The following is a 7,616-nucleotide window of genomic DNA, read 5'->3' on the forward strand; positions in this document are numbered from 1 at the left end:
CTTTTTTTTTAACCCGGACCTCACATCACTCTGGAAGATCATCGGGAACTCCCATTTACCAGCAATACCTAAAACCTTTCCCGGAACATTTCAATGGATATGTGCGAAGCTGACATTATTGCCACTGGATGTGTTGCTGGATACCACTGGATGTTCAAACCTCATTAGGAAGGAACAGAGGACGCAAACCATGTTTTCAAGATGCTGAAGGGCTTGACAGAGCCCCCCCCCCCCAGCCGAACCTGGCTGGCATTGCCCTTTCACTCACAATGCGATGGGACGCGTTGTGAGCTTGTAGATCTGCTACGTGACTGTCATGGATTACAATGTCCCGAAAAGAACAAACGCTCTTTTGACCCTGGGGACGCCCGAGATAATGGTACTATATATTTTGTTTACTTTTGACTAAGTACGACTTCTGAGAAAAAAAAAAAAAGAAAAAAAAATCAAGTTCTGACTGACAAACCCATCTGTTAAATGTTTTTGATATATTGTCTGTCTAATCATCTCTAATCCAATTTTCCTCCCCTGGTTACATTTCGGTTTGTCTATTATGAAAGCAGGAAAATCAAACCAAGTATAAAGTGAGCGGTGCTGCTTCTGTGTACAATATGGTACAATATGTGCTTGGCTTATGCTGCTTGCTTGCTCAATGCCTGCTGCTCGCGTGAGCTGCTTACGCTGCTTATAGGCTGGCACGGCCTATGTGTTATTATTGTTTTATTTTGGAAAAAAAACTATGAGGGGATTGCTGGAATTGTTTTTTATTTCATTTTTCTTATTTTTACCTTGAGAGGCCACGAGCCGATTCAGTTTCTGTGTGACCTTGCTCTCTCTTTCTCTCTCAAAAATGGGTTTCATTCGCTCTTGTTCTGTATAATCTACTGTTTACATTCTAATACAGGGCTTGATAACAATGTGCTGGGGTTATATTTGAATCTGTCTTGGGTTTTTCTCCCTCTGTATTGTGTTCTAACTCACTTGCCTGGTTTGCAAAACTAGGAATTATTTACACATATGACTGTCTCTCTCTCTCTCTCTCTAAAAAGGGATCTCATTCACTCTTGGTATGACTACACTCGTACTGATAACAACCAACGCTTGGGTTTATTTGAATGTTTATATATGATGCCCCTTAGGGAGGGGATTGGGCTCCCCGAACCTAGGGGACAACAGGCGGCGGCGGAATCGCGAGGTTCCGAGGGCACGATAAAGACTGTATATAGTGCTGGGGAGTTACTGAAGGCCCCCGTGTCTAGTGAAGGGTGAGTTAACATCCTGCCGTGGTACCGTCTAGTCGGCGTGATTGTCGCACATCGTGAGACCCTGTGAGGCAGTGTGGAGGCAACACGTGGTACGTGGATGACAGTCCACACCTAGCAGAGGGTGCGGTTTTTGGGACGACCTCTGTGAACAGGCAAGGCTGGTGAAAACGGTCAAAGTTTCAATTCCCATAGCCAAGTGGGGTTGGGATCAGACCGTCGGCTTCCTCCCTGGGTGACCAATCATCACTACGGGGTCAGGGGTCGCTATCGACTGGGTCACCGGCCGGTCGGGTCACATATGGCAGTAAGACCATGCAGTGCCTGTTGAGGACTGATGGCCGCTGTGCTCGATCCAATGTACAGTCAGGCCACAGTAAGCCAAAAGCGAATGCGTCAGTAGGCGAGCTGTGTCTCCTGTGATCGGTGGGCTTTGAAAAGAAGACACCGGGAAGCAGGAGAACTTGAACTCTCTGTCCAGGGTTGCCTGGGCGCAGACCTCGAGTGGAAAGGGGTCTCTGCCCGGGACTGCGCCTTAAATGGAGGTCCGAAAGACTTAAGTGAACGTCTTAATAATTTTTTTTCTCTCCCTAATGTATTAATTCTTTTTCACCAATGTGGTAGGGATTATTTTTACTTTATTTATTTCATTTTAGGGGACAGGACGGACTCGACCTGGATAGACAGGTATCGTGGAAGGAACTCCACTAACTCGCTAACCAACTTGACTGACTAACTGACGGACTGACGGTTTTATTTCAATTTTATTTTAACCAGTTTAATTTCATGACTGTTTATTTTATTTTAACCCATTTTCTCCTGTCCTCCTGTTTTGTCGTGAAAAACACCATATCCTGAAAACCGTTCCTCTTGCAGAGAACGTAAACAACTGGCTTGATAGTCTGCTAGAAGACAGGCCTTCAAGGTCAGAGGGTCTGTGTGTGTGAGATTTATTATTTAGTAATCCTGTTCTTTTAAACCACATCTTATGGACATGAACCAAAAACATTTACTTTTACCATTCTTAACACATAAACTGCAGTATGGGTTAAGGATGGAAGAGGCCTAGCCCTGCTTTACTCAACCTTTAATTTCTCATGTTGGTTTATTTTTGGTAATACTTTATCCTCTTTACTTGAGTAAAAGCAGGCTGAGACGGTTCCAAAAACAATTTAGATGGCTGGGCTCCATTCAAACCTTTTCAGTCAAATTCCACAATTATTACAACCCTACTGGGCTTATACGGGATTACACATTATGGAAAAGAAAAAAAAATGACATTATGATTATGTTATGTATTTTTATTATTATTATTTTACTTCTTTAAAGTCTCTCTCTCTGAGACACTTTCAGTAGAGAGCCTTTCAGCAGGCCTCGCTAACTATTGTTTTGGGAAAACCTTATCTTGTTATGATACACTTCCCCCCTCACAGGCCTGGAAGCTCACTCTAACTCTGACAGTGAGCAGAGTCATTGTCCTTTACTGTACCTCGGTACCCTACTGTACCTCGGTACCATCTGTTTCTCATTTAACCATATTTTAACAAATTATCCTCCAAACAAAACAATTTTTGTCACACCCAATATTTTTGGCTGTGGCAAACGGGAGGGAATGTGTTTGGAGAATTAATATTTAGAATTAATATTTTTTCATTTAATTTTATTTCTTTCATATTTTCATTTTCTGAATTCATATTTCATTTTCTGATTTCATATTTTCATATTTCATTTTGTTTTCATTTCATCCCATTTAAATATATTTCATTTTGTGAAGTTGATTCCAATCCTCAACAGGGTTAATCTGTTTCCCCTAACAGAACAAACTGACACAACTTGTGTCCCCTTTTTGGTGATGTATCTAAACATTTCAATTTAATTTCTATATATAAATACCTTATTGCCTTACAGTATGGATTGATTTGTCCCTGTCTTTTCCCTTGTCTTACAGATAAAGATATTTTGAGATGATAATTGAGAATGATTTGACAGACACATACTTCACTACATGTCTGTCCAAAGTGGAAATGTCAAAAAGGATGATTGAAAAGTCCATATGTATTTCGTGAGTATGAAACTGCATCACACACGTTTTCCCGCTGTAAAGTGTTTTCTTTCAGACCTTGACTCGGACAAAAGCCAGTAAGGAGGAATAGACAGTTGGCTTTAAGGCGGCTCCGGTTTGACACCTCACTATAAATGTCCCCAACCTGCAGGGACAATTAAGACCACTCATTACCTAAAGGTAACCTCGGAGGTGTACGAATTATGACCGCCAAACGGCTGATTTTCGGATGCTGTCTAAATACATTTTGAATGCTTTTGTCTTTAACCTAAATTATGGTAAAGAGTCAAGTTCGTCTTGTTTTGACTAAAATCGGCCCCAAATTGTAATAACCACCCGGGAGCGTGATGCTGATGTGTTTTTATCTTGCTTGACATGGATAATTTCCAATCAATCTTGGACACATTGAACCTTTGTAAAATACATATATATAATAATTAATAATTAAGACAATAAAAATCTTTTACCTCTACTTTAAAAAAAACAAAGTTCAATTATGATATTCTGACTTAAATACCTTTGGAAAATATACAGTTCTTTTGACTCTCCTCTTAAAATCTATCGAAATGTTTTTGATTTAAACTGTTCAACTATTATGTTCTGTTTCAAATACTAAAAAAAAAAAGGTTTAACCCATGTTTTCTTCCCTTGTTGTTTTGCTGCCTTGACATTTAACACTTCAAATGCTATCTCAGGAGGGAATTGATAGTAAAATATGTTATTGTTGTTTAACATGGTATAGATATCATTCTCAGTGTTAAAAGTCAATGCCATGATGTTTTGATCTGATAACTAATGCACGAGACGAGAATCTGCCCCACTCCAGGGACAGAAAGATTGACCAGAAATGTCAAAGTGTCCAGGACACGGGATAATAAAAACGCCAAAACATTCTACATCCTTGGCTTCTGAGTCCATGAGACTCAGTCACAACAACATCCCATCCATGTTATGTTTAATTGTCCAATCAGAATGTGACTAATGTATTCTGTAAACTCCATATATCTGTGAATCATTATGCTTTGTCACTCAGAGAAACTATGGGTGAGAAAATGCTCTATACTGTACTTGTACAGTACTTTGAACTCTGACTAAACTTCAACACAAAAACGCATATTCCCTGGTGTGGACATTCATCATTTCTTGTGTGTGGAGTATTTTATTATGATTGGGGAAAACTGTTTATCCATATGGAATATGATCCAAAATTCCATCACCCATATATGGAGATATCTGTCTGTCTGTCAGCGTCCATTTTATGTCCATATATCTTATGTTTGTCTTTGTCTCTTTTATTTTCTTTTTTGGAGCGGGAGAGTGAATTCAGCTTGAGTTTTTTTTGGAGAACTTGTTTTTTTTTCTCAGTCTTGTGCTGTTGATTTAGCTTAGTCTTATGTTTGTCTCCTCCGTCTGCACCTCAGCCAACCCAGATCTCCACTACTGATCCTTGTTCTCTTCAGCAAAAGCTGTAAAGTAATCTAAATCTGCATCATCGATGTCCTCCCAGTCACACTCTGTTGCTTGTCTTATGTTTGTCTCCTCCTCCATCTGTTTGTCTGTGTCCCTTTATGCCCATTGAGATCTCTGTATCTGTCTGTGCCTCCGACTGTGTTGCAGACACAGTGCTGGTTCCCCCTTTAATGCAAACCCCATTATACCTGTTGTCATAGGACCCGTTTTGACCATCTGTTTGCCTGTGTCCATTTATGCCCATATATGGAGTATCTGTCTGTGCCTCCGACTGTGTTGCAGAAACAGTGCCGGTTCCCCCTTTAATGCAAACCCCATTATACTTGTTGTCATAGGACCCGTTTTGACCATCTGTTTGCCTTTGTCCATTTATGCCCATATATGGAGATATCTGTATCTGTCTGTCTGCGTCCACTTTATGCCCATATATGGATATCTTTGACCATCTGTTTGCCTGTGTCCATTTATGTCCATATATGGAGATATCTGTATCTGTCTGTCTGCATCCATCCATTTTATGCCCATATATGGAGATCTATGCAGACACAGTGCCAGTTCCGTAAAATCCTGATGTCAGACATCAGAATCCGAACCTTTCGTGCTGGTTCCAGAAAATTGTGTATCGGGTCGGGTCGAGGCCGAGCACTGCACTACCTGCTGCGGTGGGGAACGCGTGTGCCGAATTTGAAATAGGGAATGAATGCCCCACCCTTTAATGCAAACCCCATGAATGCCCCACCCTTTAATGCAAACCCCAATAAACCTGTTGTCATAGGACCCGTTTTGACCATCTGTTTGCCTTTGTCCACTTATGCCCATATATGGAGATCTCTGCACACACAGTACCGGTTGCGGAAAACTCTGATGTCAGACATCAGCTCCGCACACGGGCATTCATTTTATGCCCATACGTCTAAGCTGGCAGTCGGCCAGAGCAGTCGCATTTTCGCAACGTCCAGGGACAATGAAAAGGAGGGATACTTTTTCTTCTTTTTTTCCTATTGTTCCTTGTATGGTTTGCCGACTCGTGGAACGCTCATAATTGTATATACGGAGAATTATGTGCGGAATGGAGAGGAATCACGCAGTGTTTTTTTTCCTCCACGTTGGATCGGAGCCAACGTGCGGAATGGAGAGGAATCACGCAGTGTTCTTTTTCCTTCACGTTGGATCGGAGCCAAAACATCTCGGCTTCGGTAAACTGACGGTCCTTGGGTCGCTGCTGCTGACTAAGAACAAACCCCAGATGGGCAGAATGGACAGGCGGTCCATCATTTACTTTATTCTGCTTCTTTCTGGTGATATTGAGGTTCATCCAGGGCCCGTAGTCACTCGGCAAGCCGCCCGTCTCACGAGGGAACAACAACTGCTTTCGGAGACAAAGAACCCCAGCGGTGGTAACATCGATACGGGTTCTACTGGTTACGAGTGCTATGGCTGCCCACGCGGCTCTCTACAGCAAAGCCCCAACATTGAGGCTACTTGTGACCAGCTCGCGGCCGTGGTTTTCGAGCCGCCGCCCGATAACAACAGCGCCGACGTGGACCTGGATGTCCCCCTGGATGTCCCCCTGCCGCCCCCCCTCGTCACCGAGGATGTCCCCCTGCCGCCCCCCCTCGTCACCGAGGATGCTGGTGCCCAGCTCGCAGCCGCTGGATCGCCGGAGATGTCCGTCGAGCCGGATGCCCCCCCGCTGGTCCCGCCACCCCCCAGGGATCGTGATCAGTCGTGGCTGGCGCAATATCTTGGCTTTGAAGCTGTCGGCGCCGCTACACCGACCCCCCGTGCGGTCGAAAAGGCATGGATCTCCTCCTGTTTGAGCTCACAGTCGACACAGGAACCTGAGCTCCCCACCCCCACCCCCGCTCCCCCACTTCAGCCTCAACTACAACCGGACTATGATGACCACCTCCCCCCCACGACAAACTTTCCTGTCTCGGTCGTAGACAAAGAGCCCCCCAGCTACGACGATGGCTCGATTACTACAGAGAACATGCACTCTGTTGTTTTTGCCAAACCAGGACTTCATCATGTCCATTTGAACATCAATAGCTTGAATCCCAAAAAACTGGAGTTAATTAAGGGAATGTTTCATGACGGTAAGGCAAAGATTTTATCCTTCTCTGAAACTAAACTTGATGACTCGTTTACGGATGCTAGCATTGAAATTGCCAACTATACTGTAATCAGGAATGATAGAAACAGGTATGGAGGCGGAGTTTGCATGTATGTACACAATGATGTCAATTTTGTCCCCCGTCCAGACTTACACCACAGTTCACTTGAAACTGTATGGATTGAGGTAATCTTTGAACATGCCAAAAACATACTAATATGCGCTGTCTATAGACCACCTGATCAGAATGATTTCTTTGAGCTGTTTGATGAGAGCTTAGCAAAGGTGGACGGTACCGAGTGTCACATTTTGGGCGACTGGAATGTGGACATTTTGCGTAAAGACGCACCCATGTTCAAGTCCTTTGATGGGTTATGCAAGCAATACAGCCTCACTCAGCTTGTCACAGTACCCACCAGGGTGACAGAGCACTCTCAAACCCTCATAGATCTCGTCGTAACCACTGACAAGTCCAAAGTCACCGCTAGCGGGGCTATTGTATGCGGTCTTAGTGATCATTATATGATCTACTCTACCCGAAAAATACACAAACCCAAAGCTAGTGGCCACAGAACTGTCGTTGCTAGAAGCCTGAAGAACTACTCCAGTGAGGCTTTTAATCTCAAACTAGCGGGTGTAGACTTTTCCCCAGAGCTGCAGTGTACAGATGTCGAGGAAGCATGGTGCGGTTTTAAAACCAAATTGA

The sequence above is a fragment of the Nannobrachium achirus genome (genome assembly GCF_963921795.1).
Source record: "Nannobrachium achirus genome assembly, chromosome: 6".
In the NCBI taxonomy this organism is placed as follows: domain Eukaryota; kingdom Metazoa; phylum Chordata; class Actinopteri; order Myctophiformes; family Myctophidae; genus Nannobrachium; species Nannobrachium achirus.